Genomic DNA, 16,230 nt, shown 5'->3' with positions numbered 1-16,230 from the left:
GTATTTCTAAACCGTGGAATGGTTTTCTGGTTCCAGATGAATGATTTTGGTGCATGGAATGAATGAACAGCTTGGTTATTTTTCAAGGACCACCATAAAGAGCTCCAAAGAACACTACACTTAAATGCCTATTTTTTGGTAAAGCTACTTTTTATATTTCACTGATTTCAGAAGCTGGGAAGTGCTATTCCTGGTCGGTTGTCCTTGGGATATTGGATGTTCTGCTCCCATAAACACTTTTATACACTATTTTTTTTTTTTTGGTAAGCACCAGCCCAACTTTTCTAAGCACCCTGCTTTTGCTACTTTATATACCCATGACATTAGCTTGATGTAGAAGAGGTAGAGTAAAAGATGTGCATTTGTACCCGTGGCTTGTGGTGCCTTGTCCTGCCTTCCTAGAGCTAGACCTGCAACATAAAGGCAATTAGCAGTCCTGTTACACGTCCTCCTAAGAAAACCATAGATACACTTAGACCTTATTATGATTTATTACAGGAGTGTTTGGGCATGGGAAGAAAACTCTGCAGAGCAACCTGGTTAGGAAGAATTAATCGTAGCCCTTTATTAATTACTGTACCCTGACATCACGTTGAATGAAGTTTCTCAGCCATAATCATCTTTGTAGGGGTTCAGTCTCAGCTGCAGTGTGACGTGCAGAAAAAGGGACAACTTCCTCTGTTGTTAGACAGCAGCATTCGTGTTGACCTCGAGTCTGAAAAGGACAAAAAACCATCGTCAGTGCTCCTTGCTTGGACAGTTAACCCTTCAAAGCAGAGGCCAGGAAGCGATGCTCTGTTATATTCTGAGCTCCTCTTTACAGCCCAGATGAGCCCTTGGAGCTGCCTGGGGCTCTTTTGGAGAGCAGATGGGCCCTTGCACGTGTACTTAGCACAGCTGCTAAGGCAGCTGCATGTGTCAGATGCAGACAGCTTTGTGCTGCCTGCATATCAACGCACGCAAATGGCAAACCTGCTGGAGCAGCAGGCGTGCTGTCTTGTGCAGATAATGTCTTCTCCCTGCTTTCTAGGCAGCCTTCAGACCATTGTAACATGCCATATTAATTAAGCATTTTAACAGTGTTGTCTGAGAGCCTGTAAACGAAGCTGAGGCTCTCTCTGTGACGAATGTGTATTTTGCAGTGTTGAGCACTGGAACCTTTCTCTTAGGGGCATAATTCAAGCCAGGACCAGGTTAGCAGTCCCAAAGGCAGCTGTTGCGTGGTAAAAGGGACCGGTGTCGTCTCGGCTTCCTATGGCACAGCTGTGTGGTGCTGGGGCAGACGTTGGCCATCCCCTGTGGGGCACTGCACTGCTCTGCCCCAGGCTGAGCTCCTGGGGCGTCGCTGGGGTGGTGCGATCGCGTCTGGTGTGGGCAGAGGCACTTTCATCTGGCCCCAATCACCAGCCTGACATTAATTAAAGGAAAAAAAATAAAAAGAGCCCTTTCATAACTATGTAAATTCTTGACTTCTGTCAACTTGTTTACAATCTGATCTTTGAATGCATTTTTAATTTCATCAAACAGCAATTAATCTAGCCCTGTTTAAATTTGAAATGATGCTCCTAGCCCCTTCTGAAGCAGTTGCCCTTTCAAGTAGGCATTCCAGTTTGCAAGCTGGCTGCATGTAGCAGCACGCTGAGCAGCTTGCTCTAGTGCCAAGCTGCAGTGCTCTGAATTTTCCATTAAAACAGGTGACTTCTGTGTCTGTTCTGAGCAGAAAACCCATCGTCTCCACGCTGGTTTTGTGTGGGAGAACAGATGATGGTATACGCGTGGTTTTCTTTCTCTTTGTAACGAAGCCTTCCTTCTCCAAGAGATCCCCCACACGTACCCAGCTGTGGGCTGACCGAGAGCCGTGGCAACTTCTGGAACATTCCACGCTCTCCACAGCTTTCCTGCCTGCCTGTGTCAGTGGCCCTCGTGGACCGATGCAGCCGTGGTGCTGCTCCGTTTGCATTTTCCCATCAAATTGGTGGTATTTTTTTCCCGTGGCGGGCATGCCCGGACCGAGGGAGGGTTGCATGTCATCCCATGATAAGAGGAGAGATGTAATCGAGTGCTTTTTTTTTTAATGCTAAAGTAGCAAATTAGCATTTCATATCAAAGGAGCACAGACATGAATAAATGGAAGATGCCTGAGCCAAACCCGCCGATGCCTATCTCGATGGAGAACAAAAAGTGGCAGAGTGCAGTCAACATTTTTTTTTTCCTTCCACTCTTTGCCACTCCGAGTACGATCTGAATGCATCCAATTAACTTTTTTTTTTCCTTTTTTTGCAGAAGAAAGCTTTATTCCAAGTGAAAAATATTTAATCTGCCTCAGAACCCGTGCCACTGACTCTCACGTTGTGTTTGTAGGGGGGGAAAGGGGAGCAGAATGGGTTTCAGAGACTCCCAGGGCAGTGTATGGAGAATTGGAGCGTTGTCAGCAGAAATACTTGAAGAGTTGATCCGATCTGTTGTAGTTTGCTGATGTCTTTCACTCTCTGGAACATCTTTTATGAATATACCAGTGTACTGCTGGCAGCTATTGTTAAAAATAAAACTATATTTTCACTACCAAGCAGATCTTCCTGTTGTTCCTGAGGACTGCGTTTCTGTGTGTGAGTGAGCTGTGATGTGAATGCAGTGCCCTTAACTACAGGTCTTTTTTAGTTCAGCTCTCCATCCTTTTCCTCTTTCCAGTGCTGGGGTGACTTAAGGCAGAATGCACTCCCTTTCTGCTGGCTGCAGTGCCTCTTAGCAAAGGAACAGAACAAGTTGAGAAATACTCTCCTACAGAAACCTGGACAAGGTTTGTGTCCCCCCTCTTGTTATCCACATTCTTAAGTGGAAGCTCTTGAAGAGTTTAAATTTGAGTATGTTGTTTCTCTCCACAATACCATGTTTTTGAAGTTAAACTGGAAAAATGGATGAACGTGACAGTTGTCGTGTATTTTCAGTATTATTTCCAGCTTTCTTGCACCCAAATAATCCTCTAGAAGTCACCATCTCAGGAGCTGAATTTGTGTCTCTACAGAAATCGTGGACTGTGACTTTGTGCTCTTACCCCACGTTTCAGCCCTGGCTCCTTACTGCCTTTTGTTTGTAAGTATGTGTGAGCTGGTTGCGATCCACACCGGGTGCCCCGGTTCGGCTGTAGGTAGATGTAAGGCCTTCAGAGCACTGTCCCATTGTTGCTGAGTATCTGAGGTTCATTCAAGTCCGATTTCTCCCTTTTGAAAGGAGACGTGTGGGATCCAGAAGATGTTCCCAGAGCCCGTGATCTGTGATGCTGTCATCTTGAGCTAGAGCTTGTGCAGGGAAAGCAAGGAGCCTGAAGGAGTAGGAAACGGAGCCGTTAAACCCTCGGCTGAATTCCATCCCTGTATCACTTTATGGATGTGCTGACCAGAGTGGGGTTTTGCAGTGACGTCTGCCATCACTTGGACTTTGCTCCCTTGCAGACACGACCGCATGGGCCGTAAGGTGGGAGAGCACCTGGGACGGAGCTACAAAGAAGGTGTAAGCGATAAATATTTCATCCAATTATAACTTGCTCCCAAGGCCAGTTGGGAGCTAAGATATTCTTCATGCTTTTCACTGTGTGCTGTTGTAAGACATTCCATGTGATGGTTTCTCGTGACCTTTTATCGCAGAGAGGTGGAACCGGAGCAGTAATATGAATTGCAGCACGGAAAAATCCAGAAACAATTTTCTTGTCGTTTCTTCAAGCCAACAAAATGCAGCAGCTGAAAGGCCAAGGAGATCCTGCGGGGTCCTCCTGGGTGTAGGAATAAAGCACCTTGTCCGAGGGCAGCTGAGATTTCTATGCAAGGAGAAAGGAAAGCGGACAAACCTTTGTGTTGAGCGGGGATGGAAAGGGAACGCGTTGGAGGTGGTTGCCCGAGGGCTTTTGGACACTCATTACAACGAAAGCTGAGCAGGAGCTGAGTGTCTGAACGTCTTTGCAGTCTCAGAGTCTCCTGGAGAAAGGGCGGATGCAGTGACTCAGTGATCGGGGCTGCGTTTGGCTGTGGTGGTTCCCAACGTGCTCTGTGAGTCACAGGTTTGGGATGGCCACGGGTCCGTGGCATGGGGTCCAGGATGGTATTAGCTCTGGGATGGTAATGGGGGCTTTCGTGGCCAATGTGAAGCAGGAGGTGATGTTGCAGAGGGGTGAGTGGTTCGTGATGATTTGCCATGGCGATCCCACACATTTGGGAGCTGCTGCCATAGGGCTTCACTGGAGCGCGTTCTCTGCAGGATTCCCCCGGAGCACTTGCACCCAAGTGCTTGGGTTTGGGGTGGTCTGCTGTGCTCAGGGGGGAAAAATGTAAAGAGTAAAGAGCTGACTTTCTTAACCAGGAGTGGAAACATAGAGCTGAGCCTGTCCTACCTGCAGACCTTCCATTTCCTCTCCCAGTTAAGCTGGATCTGGCCGCACACGGTCTTGCAGCGCTTGGAGCCGATGCTGGAGGGTTTCCAGAGCCAGCAAAGAGAACTCATGATTCTTTGAGTCAGGAGAAGAGCTGCTGTGTTCTTACCACTGGACAGAGAGATGAAAACGGTTGCTAAACGAAGATCAAACGTGAACTTTATAAATAAACAAACAGAATTGATGCTAAGGGACGTCTCAACTGCTTTGCCTACGGCAAAGGGCTTGGCAGGACCTGGGAGATGGCTGTCGGTCTGCACATGGAATTCTAATTTTAAGGAGTCTGATTGAAGTGATATGGGGAAGAGCCTGGAAGCTGCCCTGCATGGAGTGGCCTTTTCTATCCCTGCATTTCTCGCAGCCACTTCTGCTCTCTGCTTTCCTACCAACACTGTGGCTCATTGCTGGGGTTTTCCATGGGCTGCCACGTGCTGACAGAGCTCCCACTTCGGGTGCACTTGAAGCGGCCCTGCGTGATGGAATAGTGCTTGACTTGTGACTCAGGGCACAGTGACAGCATGGGGGGCTGTGTGAATGCGGGCTGGCATCACCCGTGACAAATGAACGTGTGGGTCACGGGGATGTGGGGCGGGAGGACGCTGAGCAGTGCTACAGCTCCTGCTGCTGTGCGTGGGCTTAAGGCGTAGGCAGACGTGTGCTGCCTCAGCTCTTCTTCGTTTTAATTTCCTCGGGCAATATTTCTTACGGGGACTGGGAGTTCCCGCAGTCGGTGTTTTCAGGAAGGCAGGGGCTCTTTGTCTTGCTGCACCCACTCGCTGTGGAATTGGCAGCTCATGTGCACGTACCGTGGGCATCGCCATTTCAGTGGGTTCTACCCCACTTCCAAACCCACTGCAATGGGTTCTACCCCATTTCTAAGCCCACTGTGATGGGTTTTAACCCATTTTAGAGGGTTTTCTGGACTTGGAACCAGAACTTGCCATGGGACAGGGATGCCCTGAGCATTGGATGAATGAATTCTTGTGTTCCAAGTCCATAAGGAGAGCAGTGCTGCACTGTGGGATGGGGGTGGCTGCTGGCCCTGCCCTGCAGCATGTGATGGACCTGCTCTGCTGCCCTTGAATCTTTCCTACTGCTGTGTGGGGGTCACCTCATTGGTCAGAGCTGGTCAGTGCTTCACAGCGTCTGGGAGCAGAGCGTGGAGGACTTGGGGATGTCTGGGGAGAGGAGAAGGTTACTGGTCTGCAATGCAGCAAGGACTGTGCTCCCAGGGCAGAGTCCGGCCCTGGGCTGGCACTGAGATGTGTCTGCTGGGCTGTGGGTCCATGGCTGAGCTCAGGAGGGAGAGGCTGCTGAGTGTTGGACGGGTGTAAGAAGGATGCAGAGTATCACAGCGCGACTCGGTGCGTTGGGAGCCTTTGAAGTCTTCTCCTGACATCCATCCCGTGCCAGCATCTTTCATCCTTCGCCAGCGCTTCCCCAGCTGAAGCCATTAAAGGGAAACTACAGAAGCCATAAATCTTGGCTGTTAACATCTCCAGCGGTGAGATTTCACAATGAGTTGCTGCAAAAGATAAGAGGAGGCCTTGAAACCCAGGCAAGTTGCGACTGGTTCCCAGGAATAGCTGAGCTCCACAGCTTCGTTGGGGGTCCCCCGGGGTTACAGCTCCGGGCGCTGAACCGACGCAGCGCTGACTGCAGCGTGGCTGGGAGCTGCAAACTGACCCGGGGGTGAAGCATCACTCCCGAGGACCTCCTGGTGGAGCTGAGCTCAGCAGTGTGCCCGTTTCAGTGCATGCAGAGGGCGAAGTGCCTCTTACACTCAGCACAAGGGCCGGGACAGAGCCCTGGTGTGCTGCCTCTGAGAGAGACAAGAGAAGGTGATGCCTCGTTGTAACCCTGTGCAGAGGTTGGGGCTGGAAGGCTTTATCAGGAGTGGAGAAATACGTGACCTGAATTCCCAGAGAGCAACTGGGAGCACTTCTGTGAGTGTTGTCAGTGGGAGAGTGGAACTGATGCTCCGCATCGCCTCATTTACGCCCTCACTGCGATGCTGATCTCTGCCCACCCTCAGTGCATCTCTGCACGGAGATGGCTGCAGCATAAGCACGTGGCACTGCAGAATGTGTCCATGTGTCCCATCACCTGCTGGGCCCAATTCTGCTCTGTTCTCAGCTCCCAGTGCCTCCTGCAGTGAGGCTTGGCACATCCACTTGCCGGGTGAGAGAGCACTGGTGGTGGATGGTGGACATCTTTGGGTTTCCACTGCCTTCCCATCAGCTCTGCTCATGTCCAGAATGGGGAGGGCTGGCTCTGCTCTGGCTGCCCCAGGTTTTGGCTGTGCCAGGAGCCTGGGTAAGAGGGAATGCAGTGGTGTCAGGTGGATTACCTTCCCCCACACCTGGCCAAAGCTGTCCTGCAGACAGCCCCCATCTACAAACCACGCTCGGCCCTGCCGGTTTCAGTGGCTTTGCTCTGCCCACTCTCTTCCTCCAGGCACAAAGGCGAGACTCTGCGTAACACTCTGTGTGCTTTCCCTGTTCCTATGTCTCCCAGCAGCACCAGCTCTGAGCTGCCCCTGGGGGCCTTCGTGTCCATCCCATCCCGTTCCAGAGGGGGTCCTGCGGTGATCAGAGCACTGTGTGCAGCCCCAGCAGCACCCTGACAACCCCGAGGCTTCGAGGAGCCAAACAGAGCAAAATTACCCCAGGATAAAAAGTCACCCCAGGACAGAGCTCCCTCTGGGGTGGCTGTGCTGCCCTCCAGGGCTGAGTTCACTCTTTGTCAGAGGGTCAGAACCCTGACACGTTGGGGATTGGGGGTGGGCTCTTCTGCTGCAGCCACTGATACACGGAGAGGGTGGATGTGTGTTTTATCATGGGATTGCTGGAGTTGGAGGGTCCCTCAGGTCCTGCCCTTGCAGGGAGCTGTTCAGTCCCTCACGTCGTTCCTGTGGGCCTGGATCAGCCCTTTCTCTTTGCTACGAGCAAGTTTCTATAGAAGCCACAGCGGGCGTGTTATTAGGGCAGATGAAAGGCCAGGGGAAGAGCGTGCTGTGCTTGTGCACGCCCGTGGGGTGAGCTGCTTTGAGAAGCAGCAGAGCTCCATAGAAGGGCCCTGGAGTCCCACTCCTTCAGCAGTAAGGCCACTGTCAGGCTGCCAGGTCCCTCTTTCCATCCTACACCCCCTGCTTGGGTCTTAGCCCTGGTGGATGTCCCATTGCACGGCACAGAGTGGGACCCCATGGCCTCCAGGTGTCCCCCCACTCCTCAACCGATGCTGTGACAGACGGGTGATCCTTTGGCACCCGGGAATAACCTGCCGGGAGGCGATGGCCTCACGTTGCACCAGGGGAGGGTCGGGTTGGATATTAGGAACAATTTCTCCTCCCTGGAGCTGTTTGGAGGAACGTGCACACGGTCAGCGGGGACGGGTTGGGGTTGACGATCTGAGCAGCGTCCTCCAACCCTGATGATGCTGTAACCCTAACGCGTGGTCCCTCCACCATCGGAGCCGGCAGTGACTCTGACGCCGCTTTCATTCCCCATCGATAAACACAGCGGTGCCGGCGCTGCTCCAGGTGCGGTTCGGGCACCGCCGCTGCGGGGGCTGCACCTCGCGCCGGGTGGGGCTGCAGCTGGGGGCTGTAATTGCCGCAGCCACCGACTTTCATCCACCTCTGTGCGTGAGTCAGAGCCCCCGGGGGCTCCGCTTGGGAGCTTGGGTTCGCTATATATAGGCAGTGGGGCCGCTGGGAGGCAAGTGAGGAGCCTGCCCCTCCCCGCTGGGTACCAAAGGTGGGGAGCAATCCCTCGAGATGGGGAGTTAAGGAAACCTGTTTTGCTGAACGCTGGGAGCAGACACGGAGCCCATCTGTGGTCACTGCTGCAGTTCATCTGCGGTGGAGGCACCGTCTCAGCCACATGAATTCACCTGGAGAAGACGCCCAGCTGCGGCTGTCGGGTGGTTCTATGGGGCTCCAGGAATCCTATGGGGCACCAGGCATCATGCTCACCCCAGTGAGTCTCTTCCAAGTGCTTCCATGGGGCTCCAGGCGTCCTTCAGGACTCCAGGCATCATGCTCACCCCAATGGGGCTCTTCCAAGTGCTTCCATTGGGCTCCAGGTGTCCTGTTCACCCCAATGGGGCTCCAGGCACCTCAGCCACTCTGCCCAGTGCGTCGCTCCCAGTGTTCGAGCTCCTCCATCAACTGTGTCCTAAGTAGCCCTATGGAGCCACAACACTTATGGGTCTGGAGCTCGGTGCACCAGCACTGAGGAGCCAAATCTCACCCCACTGGGGAGACGGCTGCAACTGGGGCTCCATCTGCGCTGGCTCTGCGAGCAGCACTCAGCCAAGCACTGAGATGTAGCAACTCCCCAGCACACATGTTAGTGGTTTTGAGGGCTAAATTGGACCTTGAGAATTAGCAGCCTTGTAAGTCAATAACAACATGTCCTAATGAATTCAAGATGTCCCTAGGAAAGGAGGGCTCCTGCTCCCAACTGGGATCCTGTGACTGGGAGAGGGGACCAGTAAACAAGAAGGAATGCTTCAGCCGGAGATGAGCAGGAGATACGAAGCCGACATCTAGATTTCAAACTCACCCTGAATGTGGGCGGTGGGGGGCACACGGCGTTGTGAAACGCGGCCCTGCGTCGGTGCCCCCTCCATCTCCCCTGGGTGGAGCAGGCTTTCCAAACCACCCATTGGATGCCACATTTCCCCCATCATCCCCTGGAATGCAATCACTCCCCAGAGCCGTCCTGCCGAGCCCGCGGCGTCGCTGCTTCTTGCGTAAGGGCGAGGGCTGCACTTCCCTCTGCTCCCTGCTTTGGGATCATGGATGCTGGGCACTCAGCAAGTGATTCGTATCCCTACTGAGTCCTGCAGGGCAGCTGCCTCCAACCCAGAGTGTGGCAGCACACTGCACAACTGCTTGTGGACCTCCAGCTTTCCTCTGCCCCATGACCCATCCCATCAGCTCATCACCAGGCTCTGCCTGCTGCGTGGTGCAGGAGGAGATGGCCTCCATCACACCAAGGGAGGGTTAGGTTGGGTGGTAGGAAGCATTTCTTCTCCAGAGAATGGAGGTGCGTTGGCACGGGCTGCCCAGGGAGTGCTGGGGTCCCTATAGGTGTTTAAGGAACACGGAGATGTGGCACTTGGGGGCACAGTCAGTGCAGATGGGTTGGGGATCTTGGAGATCTCCTCCAGTCTTAATGGTTGGAGAAGAATGGTTCTATTTGGGGTCATGGTGGGATGAGTTGGGTTTGGTGATCTCTGAGATCTTCCCCAACCTTAGCACCGCTGTGATTCTCCCTTGTAGCATCCCCAGAGCTGCTCAGAAACAAATCCCTCCAGCACCCATGTTGGTGCTTGGCTGATCAGGTACCAGACCAGGCTCACACTGGCACACGTCCTCCAGCAGAACAGCCAACACACCACACCTCGCAGCCAGCTTTTCCATGGGAGATAGGACCTGCTGCACCTCTCTCCTCCAACCAGCTGTGCTCAGAACCCGAGAGCTCTCCTATCTCCCCTCCCCTGGATGTGGCCTCGTGCCATCCCACTGGGGAAGGGAGCACGGGGCCGTGTCCCGGCGGGCGCTCACCCGATCCACGCACGTGGAAAGAAACTGCTTTGTGTGCAGAAAAAAAAGAGAAAAAGCTGTCATTTCACAGAGAGGATGGGTGTGTGCGCGTGTGGGCGTTCGGGCTTTGCAGCAGCAACCTCGAATGCCCGGAAAAAATCTTCTTTGTGCATTTAATTAGCGGTAAATACGATTTACATGCGAGATGCCTCTTGCTCTGCATCTGCCTGCCGATCAGCAGTCGCAGCCCGTTTGCACTTTGCTAACTCAGACCACTCCGGCGCTGCACCAACACAACGCACCTCTCTGCCTTTTTGCATTTCAAAGCCCCGTGTGCAGCTCCGTCACCGCACCACCCATCGCTCCTGGGAAATACTGCTGTCCTCTTTTTGGGGAGCAGGGCAGGAAGGCGATGCTCGGTGCCCGGCTGTGTCTGTGCATCCCTTTGCTGTGCCCCCGTGCTCCCGTCTGTCCCGGGGTAGCTGCTCACACACCAGCACCATTTCCTGTGGTCAGTTCAAGCCGTTCCCACAAACCATCGCTGTGTGGTTTTGGTTCTGGTCCTTTTCTCCTCCTCTCTCCCTTCCAGTGCCCTCTCCCCATGCAGGGCAGTTTGCACCACGTCCCTGCAGCTCCCTACCACCCATCCCACATCCTCCCAGTCCCTGTGCTGGGGGCAAAGCTGCGGGGAGGGTGGACAGCATCACCACGTGCCATAAGAGCTGACCACAGTGTGGATTTGAGCTTGAACCTTCCCCATGCTCCCCCTGGCCCTGGTGAGGATGACTCAGGACAGCTTGCATCTGCTCATCCTCTCCATCAGTGCATTCACTCCGTGCCAGATGTGCGTGCTGCAGCTGTGGCCCATCTGCTCCTTAATGCCATGGGGGTGTCTCTGCAGGTGCGTTGCATTTCTCCATGCTGAGTGATGGCTGTGCTGCTGGCACTGGGTGTGAGCATCAGTGCACCCAGTGCTCAGAGCAGGAGGGGCTCGTGTTGCTTGGGAGGGATAAGCCGTGCAATGGTGAATTCTTTAATTTTCTGGCAGCTTCAGCTCCTTTCTATGGTGGCAAAGAGCATGAAAGGGAGTCTGGAATTTCCTCCTTTTGCTTGGGCCAAGTCCAAGGCTTGTTTCTGTTACAGGGACAACGCTGGCTCAGATTTGCCCCCACTCCAAAATCCCAGACCAAAGGATTGACGTTTTGACGTGTTTTATTCCCCCCCTCCCATTCCCCTATTTTCTTTTCTTTTTAAATCAGATGTTTATTTCCACTGTGGTTTTGGCAGCACGGCATTGCACAGACCCCAGCTCTGTGGGTCTGTGCCCATCACGCCAGGACCAGGCACCCACTGCTCTCTCTGGGCAAAAGGACAGAGCAGCCCCACTCGTGGGGAAGGAGAGGCCTCAAAGGAGGGGAAGGGCTCTGGGCTCTGGCAGGCAGATGGGATGCAAAGCTGCCAGTGGTGCCACTGGTGTTGGTTCCCTGCTCCTACTAACCCAGACTCACAGCTCCCGGCGTGCACTTGGGGACCACGCTGCGTTTCCTTCCAGCTCTCATTTTTCATCTGCTGAGCTGAACCTATTAATACTTCTGTTGGCAAATGCAAAAGAAAAAAACCAAAAAACTAATGTAATCCTCCCCTGCAAAAACAGCCTGTTCAGATCTGTGGTATCTTGAAGTGGCAAAAAGAAATGAGTTACTGCATGTGGGCTGAGCTGCACTGGGCTTTGGGTGTCCAGCACTGAGCAGATGGGATGGAATGGTGCTGTGGTGCCATAGGGCTGTGCAATGGGGTTGTGCTATGGGGCTGCGCTGTGGGGCTGCCAGGAGCAGTGCTGGCAGCTGCCACCCACTGCTGTGCCAGGGAGAAGTCGAAGCCAGGCGTCCCATAAATGATCCCCTAATCTCCACTGCTGAACTGGAAGAGGGGGAGTGAAGGGTTAAAGCCCTTCAGTGTACCTATGTATTCTCCCAGCCCTCAGACTACAACCAGAAATGTAGGGATTTGCCAAAACTGTGCCATGAGCCAAAATTTAAAGCAAAGTCCACCTGCGGTGGAGCAGTTGCTGATGTCTGTCCCATCACGGGGTGAGGAGGCTCTTAGAGCCGTCCTTGTGTGTCCTCCTCTGCCTTCAGAAACCATCAGGGTCTGCAAGAGGAAAGGGTTCATAGGGATGGAAACAGTGGAGGTGAGCACCAGCACCTCCAGTTGGATCAGCACTGTGTGATGTGCTCCAGCAGTGAGTGAACACAGATGGAAACGTGGCCCCCAGGTGCTGAAGGGCTATAATGTCCCCCTGGAGCCTTCTGGAGGCTGCAGAGCCCCTCTCTCTCAGGTTATGCCCATAGGGGAGGTGCTCCAGCCCTCCCATCATCTCAGTGATGCTCCTCTGGACCTGCTCCAGCAGCTCCATGTCCTTTTGGTGCAGGGGATGCAGAGCAGAGGGGGCAGAGCCTCCCTTCACCCTGCAGGTCGTGCTCCTCTCCATGCAGCTCAGGATTCTCTTGGCTTTACGGGCTGTGAGCACACATTGCTGGCTCATGCTGAGTCTTCTATCCCCCATCACCCCCAAATCCTTCTCCCCAGGGCTGCTCTCAAGCTGTTCTCCACCCAACCTGTACCAGTGCTTCGTCACTGGTGACCGGGATGTCACGCAGGTCAAGGAGAGATCTGCTCCACTGCAAGAGAAAGCACAGAGCCACCCAACCCACGAGCTCCAATGGGGTTTCCATGCAGAGGGTCTTGAGGAGGGTGGGGAAGGGGAGGGCCCTCTGCAGATAGCGGATGGAGGAGGTGGGGAACAGTTTCTAAAACCGTTCCGAAAACATTCCATCCTCTATAGGAATCAAAGCCCCATTGAAGGCCACAGCACCGCTCACAGTGGAGGTTTAATGAAAACCAAACTTTGCGTGCCCCGTGTTTTTCTTTGTGGGGATTTCCAGGGGAACACAACGGAACCGAAGGGGCGGACAGGGGGAACTTGGCCGCCGTTTCTTGTGGCCCAATAGGGCGCTCTCACTGTGCTTTTTGTTTCAGGGTTTACAGATAAGGCAGCACAGGGATTGGGGGTCTGTCAGGGGAGTGGGGGGTGCAGCACCACAGACCCCCCAGGTTTCGCAGCACATTTAATCCCCTCGTTAACGTCCCCCCTTAGAACAATTCATTCTTTCACTCCGGCTCAAACACCCAACTTGGCTTTACAGCTCATTTCATTTACGACTGAGAAATGAAATCACGGTATCGATTTCGCCGCAGGCAGTGAACAAACCCCGGTGTTCCCAGCTCTGCTGAACTCCAGGAACAGCAAAACCCACCAACGGTGGCGGGCAGAGGTCCCCGGGGCCCCTCCCTGAGCCAAACCCATCTTAAAGAATTACATGGATGTGCTTCCAGGGACCCGGGGGCTTTGCAAGCCGCTCCGATGGAAAGGAAATACTCTGCCAGGCAGTGCCAGTGCAAATGTTCCTCCTGGAGCTGAGCCAGGGGCTGGATGGGAGTTGGGGAGGGGCTGGAGGCGATGGGGATGCTGACCCACTCCTGGATCCAGTTTATCCATCCCATAAGGGACACCAGTGTGGTCTCATTGCTCCCATTTCATTGCATGGTGTGACCGTAGGCATCACCACTCCGTACGTTGGAGGTTGCTCCCTGTGGTTCCAGCAGGGCTGGGCAGCAGGGATGTCCATAGCTGCACGCACAGCCCGGCAAGGAACTGAGTGCCCAGGAGGGGCCAGGAGGTGGAAGAGAACTGCTTTGGGGTGGCAAGGGGGTGGTGCCGCCAGGCACGCGTCCCCTGCCACGCAGACATGCCCCGTCACGCGTGTGCGCTCTGCCCACGCTGGCAGGTGTGTGTCTACAGGTCCCCCCCCTGGGAAATGCATATCCACACACACACACTCCTCTCTGCCCCATCACCTGCCTTACCCCAATAAGTGCCTGTTCTCACTGTGCCTAACATGGGGTCCCCATCCTGCCCTGCCCCGTCCCTTTGCTCCCATTGACAGTGATGGAAGAACCAGCATCCCAGCAGTGCTTCACCCAAAGCATTTGTAGGGCTGAGCTGAGGGTGCAGAGTGCACAGATGTGCAGAGCAGGAGTGTATTTTAATGAAGAGCCTTCTGATCTCCCGGCCCAGCCCAAGAGAAAACACCTTCCCCGCGTCCCGCCCTGCTGCTGTCAGGGGGTGAACAGTTATGCAGTTGGCTTTGTTTGCATGACTTCAATAAAAAACAGTGTCTGTGATTAAATTGCAGCCCTCGTGCTGTGTGCTTCAGGGGAAGCTCAGGCTGTGGTTAATGTGCCCCGTGCGGCTGCTGCAGAACCGGTGTGTGCTGCTGCCCCAGGGCACAGGGTGGCACTGGGACTCACACCCCAGTGACATGGCCTTGTGGGGCAGGAGGGGCTGGGAAGGTGATGGGGATGCGGGAATATGGGCTTAGATTTAGGGTTTGGGGAGATGATGGGGATGCAGGGACATGGGGTTAAGTTTGGGGTCTCAGGGGTGATGGGGATCCAGGGACATGGGGTTAGGTTTGGGGTCTGAAAAGTTGACAGGGATCCAGGAATGTGGGGTGAGATTTAGGGTCCGGGGAGGTGATGCAGATCCAGGGACATTGGATTAGATTTGGGGTCTGGGAAGGTGATGAGGATCCCGGGACCTGGGGTTAGATTTAGAGTCTGGGGAGGTGATGGGGATTCAGGGACATGGGGTTAGGTTTGGCACTGGGAAAGGTGGTGGGCTGCAGGTGTCAGGGGAGCAGTCACCCTGGAATGGTCATGTAATGGGATCTGAGCTGGAGCCCTATTTGTAGGACAACATGCAATGGGCAATGGGCGATGGGTAATGGGCAATGGTCAATAGATGATGGGTGATGGTGATGGGTGATGGCACCCAGTGTGTCTCTGGGGCCTCAGGGTGCAGGCGAGGAGTGAGCAGGCAGTAGGCACCAGGAATTTGTAACCGTACGTTTATTATTCCACATGGAAAACCATTAAAACGATTACACGGAGGCCTGACAATATAATCATGTACAATGGATAAGAACATTGACACCAATAATGGAAAAGCAGAACTGACCACTTTGCTATGGCTTCGTACCAACCCCGTGTGGTGAGGAGGAGCCTGGCTGTACCCTAGAAGCCAACGCAGCAGCGATGTCCCCAATGACTTCAACAGGAGCAGCTCCTCCCCACCCCCCAACCCCCCACCCGCCTCCCCCCACCCCAGTGACAAGTGCTACAGGTTAAAAAGATGGGCTACATATTAAATAGAGGGCATTGCCTTCAAGTAGGGCTGGTACATTACACAAACAACCACATTATTTGGTATCACTAGCATTTCTTTTTCTTTTTTTAATGTCCATTGTAAGACACCATTAAAAATAAAGAACCAAAACCACAGCTTTGGCCTTCTTTATCTACAACAGTCTCTGTTCTCATCTCCTTAGTCCTTTGTTGTCGTTTTACCCTGCACGTACAAGTATGAGAAGCACTCTTAAGAATCGGATCCTTCAACACATTTAAGAATTATATTATTATAACAAATATGACCAAAAATTAGATTTTATAGTTAAATATTCTTTGAGTTGGACAAAGGGGTTTATACTGTACAAGCAATTGTGCATTTTTCTTTTCATTTTCTAAAAAAAAAAAAAAAAAGCAAATTATAGTGCAAAGCAAAAAAACCATTGGCCTGTCTCGTGACCATCCGCATGGAGGTGCGTATATTTACACCTTCATATGACAATATGTCATAAGAACAACATCGTTGCCATTCTTTTTTTTAATTATTATTATTACTTTTAATTCACTACGAACAGTCTTAAATTAAACTAGTCCTACGAATGCCTTGTTTGCTTGTGCTTTCAATCAGTGATCAACGTGAATGCATCCAAACACAGGCTGCTCCGCTCCAGTTCTCCATCTGTGAGCACCCAAGAGGCGCCCGCTGTTGCTCAGGGATGTGAACGTTGCAGTTTTGCTGGGGGAGGGGATACCTGGGGGGGGGGAGGAATCTTATGGAGAAGAGCTGTTTCTCTTTGTGTTTAACTCACTGAGTGGTCATCGCAGCTTTACGGCTGAATCAGGGCGCCTTGCTCCCGTCTTGGTGTGGTAGTGCAATTACAACTGATGGCTGATGAGCTGCCAGCTGAGATTTGGTGAGAGGTGTCACGGCTGTAAGGGCATAAATTCAGCAGCAAAGGATGGGAGGGAGGCTGCAGGACATTTCTTACGTTCAGGCACAAAGAGGTGC

The 16,230-nt window shown here is 53.1% G+C and overlaps 1 protein-coding gene across 1 annotated transcript in view; it reads right to left on the bottom strand.

Annotated features, from left to right (window-relative positions):
• EPB41 (erythrocyte membrane protein band 4.1) overlaps positions 1–16,230 on the bottom strand; it is a 200,162-nt gene that overhangs the window by 157,338 nt on the left and 26,594 nt on the right. The window lies entirely within an intron of this gene.

The sequence above is a fragment of the Cyrtonyx montezumae genome, unplaced genomic scaffold, assembly GCF_038088225.1.
Source record: "Cyrtonyx montezumae isolate F1298 unplaced genomic scaffold, pur_monq_1.0 scaffold_31, whole genome shotgun sequence".
Taxonomy (NCBI): domain Eukaryota; kingdom Metazoa; phylum Chordata; class Aves; order Galliformes; family Odontophoridae; genus Cyrtonyx; species Cyrtonyx montezumae.
This window is presented reverse-complemented; position numbering and strand designations above follow the sequence as displayed.